The sequence below is a fragment of the Phyllobates terribilis genome, unplaced genomic scaffold, assembly GCF_046119375.1.
Source record: "Phyllobates terribilis strain yellow unplaced genomic scaffold, ASM4611937v1 Scaffold_134__1_contigs__length_4944459, whole genome shotgun sequence".
NCBI classification, from domain to species: Eukaryota; Metazoa; Chordata; class Amphibia; order Anura; family Dendrobatidae; genus Phyllobates; species Phyllobates terribilis.
In genome coordinates this window covers 789,929-809,892 of record NW_027362894.1, presented here as the reverse complement: position 1 = coordinate 809,892, position 19,964 = coordinate 789,929, and the positions used below count along the sequence as shown (strand labels likewise).

At 44.8% G+C, this 19,964-nt stretch overlaps 15 non-coding genes across 15 annotated transcripts; all 15 read left to right on the top strand.

The window, feature by feature from the left end:
- Positions 1-1,093: 1,093 nt before the first annotated feature.
- Positions 1,094-1,284, top strand: LOC141204184 (U2 spliceosomal RNA). Its single transcript, XR_012275154.1, has one exon. It is a non-coding gene; the product is annotated as a U2 spliceosomal RNA (small nuclear RNA).
- A 1,115-nt stretch (positions 1,285-2,399) lies between these two features.
- Positions 2,400-2,590, top strand: LOC141204538 (U2 spliceosomal RNA). Its single transcript, XR_012275399.1, has one exon. It is a non-coding gene; the product is annotated as a U2 spliceosomal RNA (small nuclear RNA).
- A 1,112-nt stretch (positions 2,591-3,702) lies between these two features.
- On the top strand, positions 3,703-3,893 carry LOC141204537 (U2 spliceosomal RNA). Its single transcript, XR_012275398.1, has one exon. It is a non-coding gene; the product is annotated as a U2 spliceosomal RNA (small nuclear RNA).
- A 1,115-nt stretch (positions 3,894-5,008) lies between these two features.
- LOC141204536 (U2 spliceosomal RNA) lies at positions 5,009-5,199 on the top strand. The gene has a single exon (XR_012275397.1). It is a non-coding gene; the product is annotated as a U2 spliceosomal RNA (small nuclear RNA).
- A 1,115-nt stretch (positions 5,200-6,314) lies between these two features.
- On the top strand, positions 6,315-6,505 carry LOC141204534 (U2 spliceosomal RNA). Its single transcript, XR_012275395.1, has one exon. It is a non-coding gene; the product is annotated as a U2 spliceosomal RNA (small nuclear RNA).
- A 1,115-nt stretch (positions 6,506-7,620) lies between these two features.
- LOC141204533 (U2 spliceosomal RNA) lies at positions 7,621-7,811 on the top strand. Its single transcript, XR_012275394.1, has one exon. It is a non-coding gene; the product is annotated as a U2 spliceosomal RNA (small nuclear RNA).
- A 1,115-nt stretch (positions 7,812-8,926) lies between these two features.
- LOC141204532 (U2 spliceosomal RNA) lies at positions 8,927-9,117 on the top strand. Its single transcript, XR_012275393.1, has one exon. It is a non-coding gene; the product is annotated as a U2 spliceosomal RNA (small nuclear RNA).
- A 1,115-nt stretch (positions 9,118-10,232) lies between these two features.
- LOC141204531 (U2 spliceosomal RNA) lies at positions 10,233-10,423 on the top strand. The gene has a single exon (XR_012275392.1). It is a non-coding gene; the product is annotated as a U2 spliceosomal RNA (small nuclear RNA).
- Positions 10,424-11,538: 1,115 nt separating this feature from the next.
- Positions 11,539-11,729, top strand: LOC141204530 (U2 spliceosomal RNA). The gene has a single exon (XR_012275391.1). It is a non-coding gene; the product is annotated as a U2 spliceosomal RNA (small nuclear RNA).
- Positions 11,730-12,843: 1,114 nt separating this feature from the next.
- LOC141204528 (U2 spliceosomal RNA) lies at positions 12,844-13,034 on the top strand. Its single transcript, XR_012275389.1, has one exon. It is a non-coding gene; the product is annotated as a U2 spliceosomal RNA (small nuclear RNA).
- A 1,115-nt stretch (positions 13,035-14,149) lies between these two features.
- On the top strand, positions 14,150-14,340 carry LOC141204527 (U2 spliceosomal RNA). Its single transcript, XR_012275388.1, has one exon. It is a non-coding gene; the product is annotated as a U2 spliceosomal RNA (small nuclear RNA).
- Positions 14,341-15,455: 1,115 nt separating this feature from the next.
- LOC141204526 (U2 spliceosomal RNA) lies at positions 15,456-15,646 on the top strand. Its single transcript, XR_012275387.1, has one exon. It is a non-coding gene; the product is annotated as a U2 spliceosomal RNA (small nuclear RNA).
- A 1,112-nt stretch (positions 15,647-16,758) lies between these two features.
- Positions 16,759-16,949, top strand: LOC141204525 (U2 spliceosomal RNA). Its single transcript, XR_012275386.1, has one exon. It is a non-coding gene; the product is annotated as a U2 spliceosomal RNA (small nuclear RNA).
- Positions 16,950-18,064: 1,115 nt separating this feature from the next.
- On the top strand, positions 18,065-18,255 carry LOC141204524 (U2 spliceosomal RNA). Its single transcript, XR_012275385.1, has one exon. It is a non-coding gene; the product is annotated as a U2 spliceosomal RNA (small nuclear RNA).
- A 1,115-nt stretch (positions 18,256-19,370) lies between these two features.
- On the top strand, positions 19,371-19,561 carry LOC141204522 (U2 spliceosomal RNA). Its single transcript, XR_012275383.1, has one exon. It is a non-coding gene; the product is annotated as a U2 spliceosomal RNA (small nuclear RNA).
- Positions 19,562-19,964: the final 403 nt, after the last annotated feature.

The window sequence follows — 19,964 nt, the reverse complement described above, 5'->3', positions numbered from 1 at the left end:
AGAAAGAATTGAATTCAATGTTTTTTGTTCATTTTGCTTGTTTGTCGGATTTGGGGATGGACTCTTTGGCTTTGCTTTTCTTCTCCTCATTGGATTTTTCATGTTCAAAGTTGCAGAAGCCAGATTACAAGCTCATTTTGGTTCAACTTCAGCAACTGTGCATTGCATTGCCATGTAATGTGATGCAATGCTATCTTTCTAGCTCTCCCTTTTTACTTCCTTTTGGATAAACAGACATATTAGGCAAGCATTTTGGAGCTTTCACCTAAATAACTACAGGTGGTGAGATAAGCTGCACAATATAATTGACCTTTCAGTATATTGTTGCACACACACCATCTATTTAGCAAATGCCCTTGTTATCAAAAGCAGCCTTTTAAACTCACCTGAGCTAACAGGTATGTGCGCTGGTTACTCTGCTGCGCTTAAAATTTCTTTTTTGGTTTGCTACAATGCCTTTTCTGAAACGTTGTCTCCTTCTGCTGGAACACTGACTTCTTTCATTTAATGCCTGCAGACTATAAAAGAGAACCCAACCCAAAAAGTTTGGTTGATTAGTCTGTGGCATTCTGTTAAACTGTTGCTTATGGCGGTCTCTGTGAGCTTCTCAGCGACATTCAGCCAGCCAGGTATCCTGCCTGCAGTAGATGGAATGTGGCAATGGAACGCTGGCTGCGCGTGTCATAATAGGCTCTGAGCCTTTATATACCTGTGCACAGCAGCAGCCACCTTCAGTCTGCTGCTGGACAGCCAGCAGCAGCAGCAGCTGGAGAGGTATGTAATCAGGAGCCCTCCTGCTAAGGGTAGACAGCTGCTCGTTCCACCCCACCCCCCGCCTTAATTGGTTCTCCTCCCTTCCAACGGTGTTGAGGCGGGTGGGAACAGCAGGGGGTGAAGGTGCTGTGTTTAAAGAGGTGGAGTTATGCAGATCTAAAACGCGTGGATTGCAGCAGCAGCAAGCCGAAAAGTGCAGGCATGTAAGGGATCTAGAGGTTGACAACATGTCTTCTTAACGGGAGTCCAGGAGCTCATCTCCACAAATGGACTTTTCAGGATCCTTGGGTGGCTCCGTAGTTTGAAACCAATTCTGGTTATCGCTTCTCGGCCTTTTGGCTAAGATCAAGTGTAGTATCTGTTCTTATCAGTTTAATATCTGATACGTCCCCTATCTGGGGACCATATATTAAATGGATTTTTAGAACAGGGAGATGGAAAACGAGCTTGCTCTGTCCACTCCACGCATTGACCTGGTATTGTAGTATCTCCAGGACCGGTGCACCCCTTCTTTAATGCAGTTTCTAAAATCAGAAAGAATTGAATTCAATGTTTTTTGTTCATTTTGCTTGTTTGTCGGATTTGGGGATGGACTCTTTGGCTTTGCTTTTCTTCTCCTCATTGGATTTTTCATGTTCAAAGTTGCAGAAGCCAGATTACAAGCTCATTTTGGTTCAACTTCAGCAACTGTGCATTGCATTGCCATGTAATGTGATGCAATGCTATCTTTCTAGCTCTCCCTTTTTACTTCCTTTTGGATAAACAGACATATTAGGCAAGCATTTTGGAGCTTTCACCTAAATAACTACAGGTGGTGAGATAAGCTGCACAATATAATTGACCTTTCAGTATATTGTTGCACACACACCATCTATTTAGCAAATGCCCTTGTTATCAACAGCAGCCTTTTAAACTCACCTGAGCTAACAGGTATGTGCGCTGGTTACTCTGCTGCGCTTAAAATTTCTTTTTTGGTTTGCTACAATGCCTTTTCTGAAACGTTGTCTCCTTCTGCTGGAACACTGACTTCTTTCATTTAATGCCTGCAGACTATAAAAGAGAACCCAACCCAAAAAGTTTGGTTGATTAGTCTGTGGCATTCTGTTAAACTGTTGCTTATGGCGGTCTCTGTGAGCTTCTCAGCGACATTCAGCCAGCCAGGTATCCTGCCTGCAGTAGATGGAATGCGGCAATGGAACGCTGGCTGCGCGTGTCATAATAGGCTCTGAGCCTTTATATACCTGTGCACAGCAGCAGCCACCTTCAGTCTGCTGCTGGACAGCCAGCAGCAGCAGCAGCAGGAGAGGTATGTAATCAGGAGCCCTCCTGCTAAGGGTAGACAGCTGCTCGTTCCACCCCACCCCCCGCCTTAATTGGTTCTCCTCCCTTCGAACGGTGTTGAGGCGGGTGGGAACAGCAGGGGGTGAAGGTGCTGTGTTTAAAGAGGTGGAGTTATGCAGATCTAAAACGCGTGGATTGCAGCAGCAGCAAGCCGAAAAGTGCAGGCATGTAAGGGATCTAGAGGTTGACAACTTGTCTTCTTAACGGGAGTCCAGGAGCTCATCTCCACAAATGGACTTTTCAGGATCCTTGGGTGGCTCCGTAGTTTGAAACCAATTCTGGTTATCGCTTCTCGGCCTTTTGGCTAAGATCAAGTGTAGTATCTGTTCTTATCAGTTTAATATCTGATACGTCCCCTATCTGGGGACCATATATTAAATGGATTTTTAGAACAGGGAGATGGAAAAAGAGCTTGCTCTGTCCACTCCACGCATTGACCTGGTATTGCAGTATCTCCAGGACCGGTGCACCCCTTCTTTAATGCAGTTTCTAAAATCAGAAAGAATTGAATTCAATGTTTTTTGTTCATTTTGCTTGTTTGTCGGATTTGGGGATGGACTCTTTGGCTTTGCTTTTCTTCTCCTCATTGGATTTTTCATGTTCAAAGTTGCAGAAGCCAGATTACAAGCTCATTTTGGTTCAACTTCAGCAACTGTGCATTGCATTGCCATGTAATGTGATGCAATGCTATCTTTCTAGCTCTCCCTTTTTACTTCCTTTTGGATAAACAGACATATTAGGCAAGCATTTTGGAGCTTTCACCTAAATAACTACAGGTGGTGAGATAAGCTGCACAATATAATTGACCTTTCAGTATATTGTTGCACACACACCATCTATTTAGCAAATGCCCTTGTTATCAACAGCAGCCTTTTAAACTCACCTGAGCTAACAGGTATGTGCGCTGGTTACTCTGCTGCGCTTAAAATTTCTTTTTTGGTTTGCTACAATGCCTTTTCTGAAACGTTGTCTCCTTCTGCTGGAACACTGACTTCTTTCATTTAATGCCTGCAGACTATAAAAGAGAACCCAACCCAAAAAGTTTGGTTGATTAGTCTGTGGCATTCTGTTAAACTGTTGCTTATGGCGGTCTCTGTGAGCTTCTCAGCGACATTCAGCCAGCCAGGTATCCTGCCTGCAGTAGATGGAATGTGGCAATGGAACGCTGGCTGCGCGTGTCATAATAGGCTCTGAGCCTTTATATACCTGTGCACAGCAGCAGCCACCTTCAGTCTGCTGCTGGACAGCCAGCAGCAGCAGCAGGAGAGGTATGTAATCAGGAGCCCTCCTGCTAAGGGTAGACAGCTGCTCGTTCCACCCCACCCCCCGCCTTAATTGGTTCTCCTCCCTTCCAACGGTGTTGAGGCGGGTGGGAACAGCAGGGGGTGAAGGTGCTGTGTTTAAAGAGGTGGAGTTATGCAGATCTAAAACGCGTGGATTGCAGCAGCAGCAAGCCGAAAAGTGCAGGCATGTAAGGGATCTAGAGGTTGACAACATGTCTTCTTAACGGGAGTCCAGGAGCTCATCTCCACAAATGGACTTTTCAGGATCCTTGGGTGGCTCCGTAGTTTGAAACCAATTCTGGTTATCGCTTCTCGGCCTTTTGGCTAAGATCAAGTGTAGTATCTGTTCTTATCAGTTTAATATCTGATACGTCCCCTATCTGGGGACCATATATTAAATGGATTTTTAGAACAGGGAGATGGAAAAAGAGCTTGCTCTGTCCACTCCACGCATTGACCTGGTATTGCAGTATCTCCAGGACCGGTGCACCCCTTCTTTAATGCAGTTTCTAAAATCAAAAAGAATTGAATTCAATGTTTTTTGTTCATTTTGCTTGTTTGTCGGATTTGGGGATGGACTCTTTGGCTTTGCTTTTCTTCTCCTCATTGGATTTTTCATGTTCAAAGTTGCAGAAGCCAGATTACAAGCTCATTTTGGTTCAACTTCAGCAACTGTGCATTGCATTGCCATGTAATGTGATGCAATGCTATCTTTCTAGCTCTCCCTTTTTACTTCCTTTTGGATAAACAGACATATTAGGCAAGCATTTTGGAGCTTTCACCTAAATAACTACAGGTGGTGAGATAAGCTGCACAATATAATTGACCTTTCAGTATATTGTTGCACACACACCATCTATTTAGCAAATGCCCTTGTTATCAACAGCAGCCTTTTAAACTCACCTGAGCTAACAGGTATGTGCGCTGGTTACTCTGCTGCGCTTAAAATTTCTTTTTTGGTTTGCTACAATGCCTTTTCTGAAACGTTGTCTCCTTCTGCTGGAACACTGACTTCTTTCATTTAATGCCTGCAGACTATAAAAGAGAACCCAACCCAAAAAGTTTGGTTGATTAGTCTGTGGCATTCTGTTAAACTGTTGCTTATGGCGGTCTCTGTGAGCTTCTCAGCGACATTCAGCCAGCCAGGTATCCTGCCTGCAGTAGATGGAATGTGGCAATGGAACGCTGGCTGCGCGTGTCATAATAGGCTCTGAGCCTTTATATACCTGTGCACAGCAGCAGCCACCTTCAGTCTGCTGCTGGACAGCCAGCAGCAGCAGCAGCAGGAGAGGTATGTAATCAGGAGCCCTCCTGCTAAGGGTAGACAGCTGCTCGTTCCACCCCACCCCCCGCCTTAATTGGTTCTCCTCCCTTCCAACGGTGTTGAGGCAGGTGGGAACAGCAGGGGGTGAAGGTGCTGTGTTTAAAGAGGTGGAGTTATGCAGATCTAAAACGCGTGGATTGCAGCAGCAGCAAGCCGAAAAGTGCAGGCATGTAAGGGATCTAGAGGTTGACAACATGTCTTCTTAACGGGAGTCCAGGAGCTCATCTCAACAAATGGACTTTTCAGGATCCTTGGGTGGCTCCGTAGTTTGAAACCAATTCTGGTTATCGCTTCTCGGCCTTTTGGCTAAGATCAAGTGTAGTATCTGTTCTTATCAGTTTAATATCTGATACGTCCCCTATCTGGGGACCATATATTAAATGGATTTTTAGAACAGGGAGATGGAAAAAGAGCTTGCTCTGTCCACTCCACGCATTGACCTGGTATTGCAGTATCTCCAGGACCGGTGCACCCCTTCTTTAATGCAGTTTCTAAAATCAGAAAGAATTGAATTCAATGTTTTTTGTTCATTTTGCTTGTTTGTCGGATTTGGGGATGGACTCTTTGGCTTTGCTTTTCTTCTCCTCATTGGATTTTTCATGTTCAAAGTTGCAGAAGCCAGATTACAAGCTCATTTTGGTTCAACTTCAGCAACTGTGCATTGCATTGCCATGTAATGTGATGCAATGCTATCTTTCTAGCTCTCCCTTTTTACTTCCTTTTGGATAAACAGACATATTAGGCAAGCATTTTGGAGCTTTCACCTAAATAACTACAGGTGGTGAGATAAGCTGCACAATATAATTGACCTTTCAGTATATTGTTGCACACACACCATCTATTTAGCAAATGCCCTTGTTATCAACAGCAGCCTTTTAAACTCACCTGAGCTAACAGGTATGTGCGCTGGTTACTCTGCTGCGCTTAAAATTTCTTTTTTGGTTTGCTACAATGCCTTTTCTGAAACGTTGTCTCCTTCTGCTGGAACACTGACTTCTTTCATTTAATGCCTGCAGACTATAAAAGAGAACCCAACCCAAAAAGTTTGGTTGATTAGTCTGTGGCATTCTGTTAAACTGTTGCTTATGGCGGTCTCTGTGAGCTTCTCAGCGACATTCAGCCAGCCAGGTATCCTGCCTGCAGTAGATGGAATGTGGCAATGGAACGCTGGCTGCGCGTGTCATAATAGGCTCTGAGCCTTTATATACCTGTGCACAGCAGCAGCCACCTTCAGTCTGCTGCTGGACAGCCAGCAGCAGCAGCAGCAGGAGAGGTATGTAATCAGGAGCCCTCCTGCTAAGGGTAGACAGCTGCTCGTTCCACCCCACCCCCCGCCTTAATTGGTTCTCCTCCCTTCCAGCGGTGTTGAGGCGGGTGGGAACAGCAGGGGGTGAAGGTGCTGTGTTTAAAGAGGTGGAGTTATGCAGATCTAAAACGCGTGGATTGCAGCAGCAGCAAGCCGAAAAGTGCAGGCATGTAAGGGATCTAGAGGTTGACAACATGTCTTCTTAACGGGAGTCCAGGAGCTCATCTCCACAAATGGACTTTTCAGGATCCTTGGGTGGCTCCGTAGTTTGAAACCAATTCTGGTTATCGCTTCTCGGCCTTTTGGCTAAGATCAAGTGTAGTATCTGTTCTTATCAGTTTAATATCTGATACGTCCCCTATCTGGGGACCATATATTAAATGGATTTTTAGAACAGGGAGATGGAAAAAGAGCTTGCTCTGTCCACTCCACGCATTGACCTGGTATTGCAGTATCTCCAGGACCGGTGCACCCCTTCTTTAATGCAGTTTCTAAAATCAGAAAGAATTGAATTCAATGTTTTTTGTTCATTTTGCTTGTTTGTCGGATTTGGGGATGGACTCTTTGGCTTTGCTTTTCTTCTCCTCATTGGATTTTTCATGTTCAAAGTTGCAGAAGCCAGATTACAAGCTCATTTTGGTTCAACTTCAGCAACTGTGCATTGCATTGCCATGTAATGTGATGCAATGCTATCTTTCTAGCTCTCCCTTTTTACTTCCTTTTGGATAAACAGACATATTAGGCAAGCATTTTGGAGCTTTCACCTAAATAACTACAGGTGGTGAGATAAGCTGCACAATATAATTGACCTTTCAGTATATTGTTGCACACACACCATCTATTTAGCAAATGCCCTTGTTATCAACAGCAGCCTTTTAAACTCACCTGAGCTAACAGGTATGTGCGCTGGTTACTCTGCTGCGCTTAAAATTTCTTTTTTGGTTTGCTACAATGCCTTTTCTGAAACGTTGTCTCCTTCTGCTGGAACACTGACTTCTTTCATTTAATGCCTGCAGACTATAAAAGAGAACCCAACCCAAAAAGTTTGGTTGATTAGTCTGTGGCATTCTGTTAAACTGTTGCTTATGGCGGTCTCTGTGAGCTTCTCAGCGACATTCAGCCAGCCAGGTATCCTGCCTGCAGTAGATGGAATGTGGCAATGGAACGCTGGCTGCGCGTGTCATAATAGGCTCTGAGCCTTTATATACCTGTGCACAGCAGCAGCCACCTTCAGTCTGCTGCTGGACAGCCAGCAGCAGCAGCAGCAGGAGAGGTATGTAATCAGGAGCCCTCCTGCTAAGGGTAGACAGCTGCTCGTTCCACCCCACCCCCCGCCTTAATTGGTTCTCCTGCCTTCCAACGGTGTTGAGGCGGGTGGGAACAGCAGGGGGTGAAGGTGCTGTGTTTAAAGAGGTGGAGTTATGCAGATCTAAAATGCGTGGATTGCAGCAGCAGCAAGCCGAAAAGTGCAGGCATGTAAGGGATCTAGAGGTTGACAACATGTCTTCTTAACGGGAGTCCAGGAGCTCATCTCCACAAATGGACTTTTCAGGATCCTTGGGTGGCTCCGTAGTTTGAAACCAATTCTGGTTATCGCTTCTCGGCCTTTTGGCTAAGATCAAGTGTAGTATCTGTTCTTATCAGTTTAATATCTGATACGTCCCCTATCTGGGGACCATATATTAAATGGATTTTTAGAACAGGGAGATGGAAAAAGAGCTTGCTCTGTCCACTCCACGCATTGACCTGGTATTGCAGTATCTCCAGGACCGGTGCACCCCTTCTTTAATGCAGTTTCTAAAATCAGAAAGAATTGAATTCAATGTTTTTTGTTCATTTTGCTTGTTTGTCGGATTTGGGGATGGACTCTTTGGCTTTGCTTTTCTTCTCCTCATTGGATTTTTCATGTTCAAAGTTGCAGAAGCCAGATTTCAAGCTCATTTTGGTTCAACTTCAGCAACTGTGCATTGCATTGCCATGTAATGTGATGCAATGCTATCTTTCTAGCTCTCCCTTTTTACTTCCTTTTGGATAAACAGACATATTAGGCAAGCATTTTGGAGCTTTCACCTAAATAACTACAGGTGGTGAGATAAGCTGCACAATATAATTGACCTTTCAGTATATTGTTGCACACACACCATCTATTTAGCAAATGCCCTTGTTATCAACAGCAGCCTTTTAAACTCACCTGAGCTAACAGGTATGTGCGCTGGTTACTCTGCTGCGCTTAAAATTTCTTTTTTGGTTTGCTACAATGCCTTTTCTGAAACGTTGTCTCCTTCTGCTGGAACACTGACTTCTTTCATTTAATGCCTGCAGACTATAAAAGAGAACCCAACCCAAAAAGTTTGGTTGATTAGTCTGTGGCATTCTGTTAAACTGTTGCTTATGGCGGTCTCTGTGAGCTTCTCAGCGACATTCAGCCAGCCAGGTATCCTGCCTGCAGTAGATGGAATGTGGCAATGGAACGCTGGCTGCGCGTGTCATAATAGGCTCTGAGCCTTTATATACCTGTGCACAGCAGCAGCCACCTTCAGTCTGCTGCTGGACAGCCAGCAGCAGCAGCAGCAGGAGAGGTATGTAATCAGGAGCCCTCCTGCTAAGGGTAGACAGCTGCTCGTTCCACCCCACCCCCCGCCTTAATTGGTTCTCCTCCCTTCCAACGGTGTTGAGGCGGGTGGGAACAGCAGGGGGTGAAGGTGCTGTGTTTAAAGAGGTGGAGTTATGCAGATCTAAAACGCGTGGATTGCAGCAGCAGCAAGCCGAAAAGTGCAGGCATGTAAGGGATCTAGAGGTTGACAACATGTCTTCTTAACGGGAGTCCAGGAGCTCATCTCCACAAATGGACTTTTCAGGATCCTTGGGTGGCTCCGTAGTTTGAAACCAATTCTGGTTATCGCTTCTCGGCCTTTTGGCTAAGATCAAGTGTAGTATCTGTTCTTATCAGTTTAATATCTGATACGTCCCCTATCTGGGGACCATATATTAAATGGATTTTTAGAACAGGGAGATGGAAAAAGAGCTTGCTCTGTCCACTCCACGCATTGACCTGGTATTGCAGTATCTCCAGGACCGGTGCACCCCTTCTTTAATGCAGTTTCTAAAATCAGAAAGAATTGAATTCAATGTTTTTTGTTCATTTTGCTTGTTTGTCGGATTTGGGGATGGACTCTTTGGCTTTGCTTTTCTTCTCCTCATTGGATTTTTCATGTTCAAAGTTGCAGAAGCCAGATTACAAGCTCATTTTGGTTCAACTTCAGCAACTGTGCATTGCATTGCCATGTAATGTGATGCAATGCTATCTTTCTAGCTCTCCCTTTTTACTTCCTTTTGGATAAACAGACATATTAGGCAAGCATTTTGGAGCTTTCACCTAAATAACTACAGGTGGTGAGATAAGCTGCACAATATAATTGACCTTTCAGTATATTGTTGCACACACACCATCTATTTAGCAAATGCCCTTGTTATCAACAGCAGCCTTTTAAACTCACCTGAGCTAACAGGTATGTGCGCTGGTTACTCTGCTGCGCTTAAAATTTCTTTTTTGGTTTGCTACAATGCCTTTTCTGAAACGTTGTCTCCTTCTGCTGGAACACTGACTTCTTTCATTTAATGCCTGTAGACTATAAAAGAGAACCCAACCCAAAAAGTTTGGTTGATTAGTCTGTGGCATTCTGTTAAACTGTTGCTTATGGCGGTCTCTGTGAGCTTCTCAGCGACATTCAGCCAGCCAGGTATCCTGCCTGCAGTAGATGGAATGTGGCAATGGAACGCTGGCTGCGCGTGTCATAATAGGCTCTGAGCCTTTATATACCTGTGCACAGCAGCAGCCACCTTCAGTCTGCTGCTGGACAGCCAGCAGCAGCAGCAGCAGGAGAGGTATGTAATCAGGAGCCCTCCTGCTAAGGGTAGACAGCTGCTCGTTCCACCCCACCCCCCGCCTTAATTGGTTCTCCTCCCTTCCAACGGTGTTGAGGCGGGTGGGAACAGCAGGGGGTGAAGGTGCTGTGTTTAAAGAGGTGGAGTTATGCAGATCTAAAACGCGTGGATTGCAGCAGCAGCAAGCCGAAAAGTGCAGGCATGTAAGGGATCTAGAGGTTGACAACATGTCTTCTTAACGGGAGTCCAGGAGCTCATCTCCACAAATGGACTTTTCAGGATCCTTGGGTGGCTCCGTAGTTTGAAACCAATTCTGGTTATCGCTTCTCGGCCTTTTGGCTAAGATCAAGTGTAGTATCTGTTCTTATCAGTTTAATATCTGATACGTCCCCTATCTGGGGACCATATATTAAATGGATTTTTAGAACAGGGAGATGGAAAAAGAGCTTGCTCTGTCCACTCCACGCATTGACCTGGTATTGCAGTATCTCCAGGACCGGTGCACCCCTTCTTTAATGCAGTTTCTAAAATCAGAAAGAATTGAATTCAATGTTTTTTGTTCATTTTGCTTGTTTGTCGGATTTGGGGATGGACTCTTTGGCTTTGCTTTTCTTCTCCTCATTGGATTTTTCATGTTCAAAGTTGCAGAAGCCAGATTACAAGCTCATTTTGGTTCAACTTCAGCAACTGTGCATTGCATTGCCATGTAATGTGATGCAATGCTATCTTTCTAGCTCTCCCTTTTTACTTCCTTTTGGATAAACAGACATATTAGGCAAGCATTTTGGAGCTTTCACCTAAATAACTACAGGTGGTGAGATAAGCTGCACAATATAATTGACCTTTCAGTATATTGTTGCACACACACCATCTATTTAGCAAATGCCCTTGTTATCAACAGCAGCCTTTTAAACTCACCTGAGCTAACAGGTATGTGCGCTGGTTACTCTGCTGCGCTTAAAATTTCTTTTTTGGTTTGCTACAATGCCTTTTCTGAAACGTTGTCTCCTTCTGCTGGAACACTGACTTCTTTCATTTAATGCCTGTAGACTATAAAAGAGAACCCAACCCAAAAAGTTTGGTTGATTAGTCTGTGGCATTCTGTTAAACTGTTGCTTATGGCGGTCTCTGTGAGCTTCTCAGCGACATTCAGCCAGCCAGGTATCCTGCCTGCAGTAGATGGAATGTGGCAATGGAACGCTGGCTGCGCGTGTCATAATAGGCTCTGAGCCTTTATATACCTGTGCACAGCAGCAGCCACCTTCAGTCTGCTGCTGGACAGCCAGCAGCAGCAGCAGCAGGAGAGGTATGTAATCAGGAGCCCTCCTGCTAAGGGTAGACAGCTGCTCGTTCCACCCCACCCCCCGCCTTAATTGGTTCTCCTCCCTTCCAACGGTGTTGAGGCGGGTGGGAACAGCAGGGGGTGAAGGTGCTGTGTTTAAAGAGGTGGAGTTATGCAGATCTAAAACGCGTGGATTGCAGCAGCAGCAAGCCGAAAAGTGCAGGCATGTAAGGGATCTAGAGGTTGACAACATGTCTTCTTAACGGGAGTCCAGGAGCTCATCTCCACAAATGGACTTTTCAGGATCCTTGGGTGGCTCCGTAGTTTGAAACCAATTCTGGTTATCGCTTCTCGGCCTTTTGGCTAAGATCAAGTGTAGTATCTGTTCTTATCAGTTTAATATCTGATACGTCCCCTATCTGGGGACCATATATTAAATGGATTTTTAGAACAGGGAGATGGAAAAAGAGCTTGCTCTGTCCACTCCACGCATTGACCTGGTATTGCAGTATCTCCAGGACCGGTGCACCCCTTCTTTAATGCAGTTTCTAAAATCAGAAAGAATTGAATTCAATGTTTTTTGTTCATTTTGCTTGTTTGTCGGATTTGGGGATGGACTCTTTGGCTTTGCTTTTCTTCTCCTCATTGGATTTTTCATGTTCAAAGTTGCAGAAGCCAGATTACAAGCTCATTTTGGTTCAACTTCAGCAACTGTGCATTGCATTGCCATGTAATGTGATGCAATGCTATCTTTCTAGCTCTCCCTTTTACTTCCTTTTGGATAAACAGACATATTAGGCAAGCATTTTGGAGCTTTCACCTAAATAACTACAGGTGGTGAGATAAGCTGCACAATATAATTGACCTTTCAGTATATTGTTGCACACACACCATCTATTTAGCAAATGCCCTTGTTATCAACAGCAGCCTTTTAAACTCATCTGAGCTAACAGGTATGTGCGCTGGTTACTCTGCTGCGCTTAAAATTTCTTTTTTGGTTTGCTACAATGCCTTTTCTGAAACGTTGTCTCCTTCTGCTGGAACACTGACTTCTTTCATTTAATGCCTGCAGACTATAAAAGAGAACCCAACCCAAAAAGTTTGGTTGATTAGTCTGTGGCATTCTGTTAAACTGTTGCTTATGGCGGTCTCTGTGAGCTTCTCAGCGACATTCAGCCAGCCAGGTATCCTGCCTGCAGTAGATGGAATGTGGCAATGGAACGCTGGCTGCGCGTGTCATAATAGGCTCTGAGCCTTTATATACCTGTGCACAGCAGCAGCCACCTTCAGTCTGCTGCTGGACAGCCAGCAGCAGCAGCAGCAGGAGAGGTATGTAATCAGGAGCCCTCCTGCTAAGGGTAGACAGCTGCTCGTTCCACCCCACCCCCCGCCTTAATTGGTTCTCCTCCCTTCCAACGGTGTTGAGGCGGGTGGGAACAGCAGGGGGTGAAGGTGCTGTGTTTAAAGAGGTGGAGTTATGCAGATCTAAAACGCGTGGATTGCAGCAGCAGCAAGCCGAAAAGTGCAGGCATGTAAGGGATCTAGAGGTTGACAACATGTCTTCTTAACGGGAGTCCAGGAGCTCATCTCCACAAATGGACTTTTCAGGATCCTTGGGTGGCTCCGTAGTTTGAAACCAATTCTGGTTATCGCTTCTCGGCCTTTTGGCTAAGATCAAGTGTAGTATCTGTTCTTATCAGTTTAATATCTGATACGTCCCCTATCTGGGGACCATATATTAAATGGATTTTTAGAACAGGGAGATGGAAAAAGAGCTTGCTCTGTCCACTCCACGCATTGACCTGGTATTGCAGTATCTCCAGGACCGGTGCACCCCTTCTTTAATGCAGTTTCTAAAATCAGAAAGAATTGAATTCAATGTTTTTTGTTCATTTTGCTTGTTTGTCGGATTTGGGGATGGACTCTTTGGCTTTGCTTTTCTTCTCCTCATTGGATTTTTCATGTTCAAAGTTGCAGAAGCCAGATTACAAGCTCATTTTGGTTCAACTTCAGCAACTGTGCATTGCATTGCCATGTAATGTGATGCAATGCTATCTTTCTAGCTCTCCCTTTTTACTTCCTTTTGGATAAACAGACATATTAGGCAAGCATTTTGGAGCTTTCACCTAAATAACTACAGGTGGTGAGATAAGCTGCACAATATAATTGACCTTTCAGTATATTGTTGCACACACACCATCTATTTAGCAAATGCCCTTGTTATCAACAGCAGCCTTTTAAACTCACCTGAGCTAACAGGTATGTGCGCTGGTTACTCTGCTGCGCTTAAAATTTCTTTTTTGGTTTGCTACAATGCCTTTTCTGAAACGTTGTCTCCTTCTGCTGGAACACTGACTTCTTTCATTTAATGCCTGCAGACTATAAAAGAGAACCCAACCCAAAAAGTTTGGTTGATTAGTCTGTGGCATTCTGTTAAACTGTTGCTTATGGCGGTCTCTGTGAGCTTCTCAGCGACATTCAGCCAGCCAGGTATCCTGCCTGCAGTAGATGAAATGTGGCAATGGAACGCTGGCTGCGCGTGTCATAATAGGCTCTGAGCCTTTATATACCTGTGCACAGCAGCAGCCACCTTCAGTCTGCTGCTGGACAGCCAGCAGCAGCAGCAGCAGGAGAGGTATGTAATCAGGAGCCCTCCTGCTAAGGGTAGACAGCTGCTCGTTCCACCCCACCCCCCGCCTTAATTGGTTCTCCTCCCTTCCAACGGTGTTGAGGCGGGTGGGAACAGCAGGGGGTGAAGGTGCTGTGTTTAAAGAGGTGGAGTTATGCAGATCTAAAACGCGTGGATTGCAGCAGCAGCAAGCCGAAAAGTGCAGGCATGTAAGGGATCTAGAGGTTGACAACATGTCTTCTTAACGGGAGTCCAGGAGCTCATCTCCACAAATGGACTTTTCAGGATCCTTGGGTGGCTCCGTAGTTTGAAACCAATTCTGGTTATCGCTTCTCGGCCTTTTGGCTAAGATCAAGTGTAGTATCTGTTCTTATCAGTTTAATATCTGATACGTCCCCTATCTGGGGACCATATATTAAATGGATTTTTAGAACAGGGAGATGGAAAAAGAGCTTGCTCTGTCCACTCCACGCATTGACCTGGTATTGCAGTATCTCCAGGACCGGTGCACCCCTTCTTTAATGCAGTTTCTAAAATCAGAAAGAATTGAATTCAATGTTTTTTGTTCATTTTGCTTGTTTGTCGGATTTGGGGATGGACTCTTTGGCTTTGCTTTTCTTCTCCTCATTGGATTTTTCATGTTCAAAGTTGCAGAAGCCAGATTACAAGCTCATTTTGGTTCAACTTCAGCAACTGTGCATTGCATTGCCATGTAATGTGATGCAATGCTATCTTTCTAGCTCTCCCTTTTTACTTCCTTTTGGATAAACAGACATATTAGGCAAGCATTTTGGAGCTTTCACCTAAATAACTACAGGTGGTGAGATAAGCTGCACAATATAATTGACCTTTCAGTATATTGTTGCACACACACCATCTATTTAGCAAATGCCCTTGTTATCAACAGCAGCCTTTTAAACTCACCTGAGCTAACAGGTATGTGCGCTGGTTACTCTGCTGCGCTTAAAATTTCTTTTTTGGTTTGCTACAATGCCTTTTCTGAAACGTTGTCTCCTTCTGCTGGAACACTGACTTCTTTCATTTAATGCCTGCAGACTATAAAAGAGAACCCAACCCAAAAAGTTTGGTTGATTAGTCTGTGGCATTCTGTTAAACTGTTGCTTATGGCGGTCTCTGTGAGCTTCTCAGCGACATTCAGCCAGCCAGGTATCCTGCCTGCAGTAGATGGAATGTGGCAATGGAACGCTGGCTGCGCGTGTCATAATAGGCTCTGAGCCTTTATATACCTGTGCACAGCAGCAGCCACCTTCAGTCTGCTGCTGGACAGCCAGCAGCAGCAGCAGCAGGAGAGGTATGTAATCAGGAGCCCTCCTGCTAAGGGTAGACAGCTGCTCGTTCCACCCCACCCCCCGCCTTAATTGGTTCTCCTCCCTTCCAACGGTGTTGAGGCGGGTGGGAACAGCAGGGGGTGAAGGTGCTGTGTTTAAAGAGGTGGAGTTATGCAGATCTAAAACGCGTGGATTGCAGCAGCAGCAAGCCGAAAAGTGCAGGCATGTAAGGGATCTAGAGGTTGACAACATGTCTTCTTAACGGGAGTCCAGGAGCTCATCTCCACAAATGGACTTTTCAGGATCCTTGGGTGGCTCCGTAGTTTGAAACCAATTCTGGTTATCGCTTCTCGGCCTTTTGGCTAAGATCAAGTGTAGTATCTGTTCTTATCAGTTTAATATCTGATACGTCCCCTATCTGGGGACCATATATTAAATGGATTTTTAGAACAGGGAGATGGAAAAAGAGCTTGCTCTGTCCACTCCACGCATTGACCTGGTATTGCAGTATCTCCAGGACCGGTGCACCCCTTCTTTAATGCAGTTTCTAAAATCAGAAAGAATTGAATTCAATGTTTTTTGTTCATTTTGCTTGTTTGTCGGATTTGGGGATGGACTCTTTGGCTTTGCTTTTCTTCTCCTCATTGGATTTTTCATGTTCAAAGTTGCAGAAGCCAGATTACAAGCTCATTTTGGTTCAACTTCAGCAACTGTGCATTGCATTGCCATGTAATGTGATGCAATGCTATCTTTCTAGCTCTCCCTTTTTACTTCCTTTTGGATAAACAGACATATTAGGCAAGCATTTTGGAGCTTTCACCTAAATAACTACAGGTGGTGAGATAAGCTGCACAATATAATTGACCTTTCAGTATATTGTTGCACACACACCATCTATTTAGCAAATGCCCTTGTTATCAACAGCAGCCTTTTAAACTCACCTGAGCTAACAGGTATGTGCGCTGGTTACTCTGCTGCGCTTAAAATTTCTTTTTTGGTTTGCTACAATGCCTTTTCTGAAACGTTGTCTCCTTCTGCTGGAACACTGACTTCTTTCATTTAATGCCTGCAGACTATAAAAGAGAACCCAACCCAAAAAGTTTGGTTGATTAGTCTGTGGCATTCTGTTAAACTGTTGCTTATGGCGGTCTCTGTGAGCTTCTCAGCGACATTCAGCCAGCCAGGTATCCTGCCTGCAGTAGATGGAATGTGGCAATGGAACGCTGGCTGCGCGTGTCATAATAGGCTCTGAGCCTTTATATACCTGTGCACAGCAGCAGCCACCTTCAGTCTGCTGCTGGACAGCCAGCAGCAGCAGCAGGAGAGGTATGTAATCAGGAGCCCTCCTGCTAAGGGTAGACAGCTGCTCGTTCCACCCCACCCCCCGCCTTAATTGGTTCTCCTCCCTTCCAACGGTGTTGAGGCGGGTGGGAACAGCAGGGGGTGAAGGTGCTGTGTTTAAAGAGGTGGAGTTATGCAGATCTAAAACGCGTGGATTGCAGCAGCAGCAAGCCGAAAAGTGCAGGCATGTAAGGGATCTAGAGGTTGACAACATGTCTTCTTAACGGGAGTCCAGGAGCTCATCTCCACAAATGGACTTTTCAGGATCCTTGGGTGGCTCCGTAGTTTGAAACCAATTCTGGTTATCGCTTCTCGGCCTTTTGGCTAAGATCAAGTGTAGTATCTGTTCTTATCAGTTTAATATCTGATACGTCCCCTATCTGGGGACCATATATTAAATGGATTTTTAGAACAGGGAGATGGAAAAAGAGCTTGCTCTGTCCACTCCACGCATTGACCTGGTATTGCAGTATCTCCAGGACCGGTGCACCCCTTCTTTAATGCAGTTTCTAAAATCAGAAAGAATTGAATTCAATGTTTTTTGTTCATTTTGCTTGTTTGTCGGATTTGGGGATGGACTCTTTGGCTTTGCTTTTCTTCTCCTCATTGGATTTTTCATGTTCAAAGTTGCAGAAGCCAGATTTCAAGCTCATTTTGGTTCAACTTCAGCAACTGTGCATTGCATTGCCATGTAATGTGATGCAATGCTATCTTTCTAGCTCTCCCTTTTTACTTCCTTTTGGATAAACAGACATATTAGGCAAGCATTTTGGAGCTTTCACCTAAATAACTACAGGTGGTGAGATAAGCTGCACAATATAATTGACCTTTCAGTATATTGTTGCACACACACCATCTATTTAGCAAATGCCCTTGTTATCAACAGCAGCCTTTTAAACTCACCTGAGCTAACAGGTATGTGCGCTGGTTACTCTGCTGCGCTTAAAATTTCTTTTTTGGTTTGCTACAATGCCTTTTCTGAAACGTTGTCTCCTTCTGCTGGAACACTGACTTCTTTCATTTAATGCCTGCAGACTATAAAAGAGAACCCAACCCAAAAAGTTTGGTTGATTAGTCTGTGGCATTCTGTTAAACTGTTGCTTATGGCGGTCTCTGTGAGCTTCTCAGCGACATTCAGCCAGCCAGGTATCCTGCCTGCAGTAGATGGAATGTGGCAATGGAACGCTGGCTGCGCGTGTCATAATAGGCTCTGAGCCTTTATATACCTGTGCACAGCAGCAGCCACCTTCAGTCTGCTGCTGGACAGCCAGCAGCAGCAGCAGCAGGAGAGGTATGTAATCAGGAGCCCTCCTGCTAAGGGTAGACAGCTGCTCGTTCCACCCCACCCCCCGCCTTAATTGGTTCTCCTCCCTTCCAACGGTGTTGAGGCGGGTGGGAACAGCAGGGGGTGAAGGTGCTGTGTTTAAAGAGGTGGAGTTATGCAGATCTAAAACGCGTGGATTGCAGCAGCAGCAAGCCGAAAAGTGCAGGCATGTAAGGGATCTAGAGGTTGACAACATGTCTTCTTAACGGGAGTCCAGGAGCTCATCTCCACAAATGGACTTTTCAGGATCCTTGGGTGGCTCCGTAGTTTGAAACCAATTCTGGTTATCGCTTCTCGGCCTTTTGGCTAAGATCAAGTGTAGTATCTGTTCTTATCAGTTTAATATCTGATACGTCCCCTATCTGGGGACCATATATTAAATGGATTTTTAGAACAGGGAGATGGAAAAAGAGCTTGCTCTGTCCACTCCACGCATTGACCTGGTATTGCAGTATCTCCAGGACCGGTGCACCCCTTCTTTAATGCAGTTTCTAAAATCAGAAAGAATTGAATTCAATGTTTTTTGTTCATTTTGCTTGTTTGTCGGATTTGGGGATGGACTCTTTGGCTTTGCTTTTCTTCTCCTCATTGGATTTTTCATGTTCAAAGTTGCAGAAGCCAGATTACAAGCTCATTTTGGTTCAACTTCAGCAACTGTGCATTGCATTGCCATGTAATGTGATGCAATGCTATCTTTCTAGCTCTCCCTTTTTACTTCCTTTTGGATAAACAGACATATTAGGCAAGCATTTTGGAGCTTTCACCTAAATAACTACAGGTGGTGAGATAAGCTGCACAATATAATTGACCTTTCAGTATATTGTTGCACACACACCATCTATTTAGCAAATGCCCTTGTTATCAACAGCAGCCTTTTAAACTCACCTGAGCTAACAGGTATGTGCGCTGGTTACTCTGCTGCGCTTAAAATTTCTTTTTTGGTTTGCTACAATGCCTTTTCTGAAACGTTGTCTCCTTCTGCTGGAACACTGACTTCTTTCATTTAATGCCTGCAGACTATAAAAGAGAACCCAACCCAAAAAGTTTGGTTGATTAGTCTGTGGCATTCTGTTAAACTGTTGCTTATGGCGGTCTCTGTGAGCTTCTCAGCGACATTCAGCCAGCCAGGTATCCTGCCTGCAGTAGATGGAATGTGGCAATGGAACGCTGGCTGCGCGTGTCATAATAGGCTCTGAGCCTTTATATACCTGTGCACAGCAGCAGCCACCTTCAGTCTGCTGCTGGACAGCCAGCAGCAGCAGCAGCAGGAGAGGTATGTAATCAGGAGCCCTCCTGCTAAGGGTAGACAGCTGCTCGTTCCACCCCACCCCACGCCTTAATTGGTTCTCCTCCCTTCCAACGGTGTTGAGGCGGGTGGGAACAGCAGGGGGTGAAGGTGCTGTGTTTAAAGAGGTGGAGTTATGCAGATCTAAAACGCGTGGATTGCAGCAGCAGCAAGCCGAAAAGTGCAGGCATGTAAGGGATCTAGAGGTTGACAACATGTCTTCTTAACGGGAGTCCAGGAGCTCATCTCCACAAATGGACTTTTCAGGATCCTTGGGTGGCTCCGTAGTTTGAAACCAATTCTGGTTATCGCTTCTCGGCCTTTTGGCTAAGATCAAGTGTAGTATCTGTTCTTATCAGTTTAATATCTGATACGTCCCCTATCTGGGGACCATATATTAAATGGATTTTTAGAACAGGGAGATGGAAAAAGAGCTTGCTCTGTCCACTCCACGCATTGACCTGGTATTGCAGTATCTCCAGGACCGGTGCACCCCTTCTTTAATGCAGTTTCTAAAATCAGAAAGAATTGAATTCAATGTTTTTTGTTCATTTTGCTTGTTTGTCGGATTTGGGGATGGACTCTTTGGCTTTGCTTTTCTTCTCCTCATTGGATTTTTCATGTTCAAAGTTGCAGAAGCCAGATTACAAGCTCATTTTGGTTCAACTTCAGCAACTGTGCATTGCATTGCCATGTAATGTGATGCAATGCTATCTTTCTAGCTCTCCCTTTTTACTTCCTTTTGGATAAACAGACATATTAGGCAAGCATTTTGGAGCTTTCACCTAAATAACTACAGGTGGTGAGATAAGCTGCACAATATAATTGACCTTTCAGTATATTGTTGCACACACACCATCTATTTAGCAAATGCCCTTGTTATCAACAGCAGCCTTTTAAA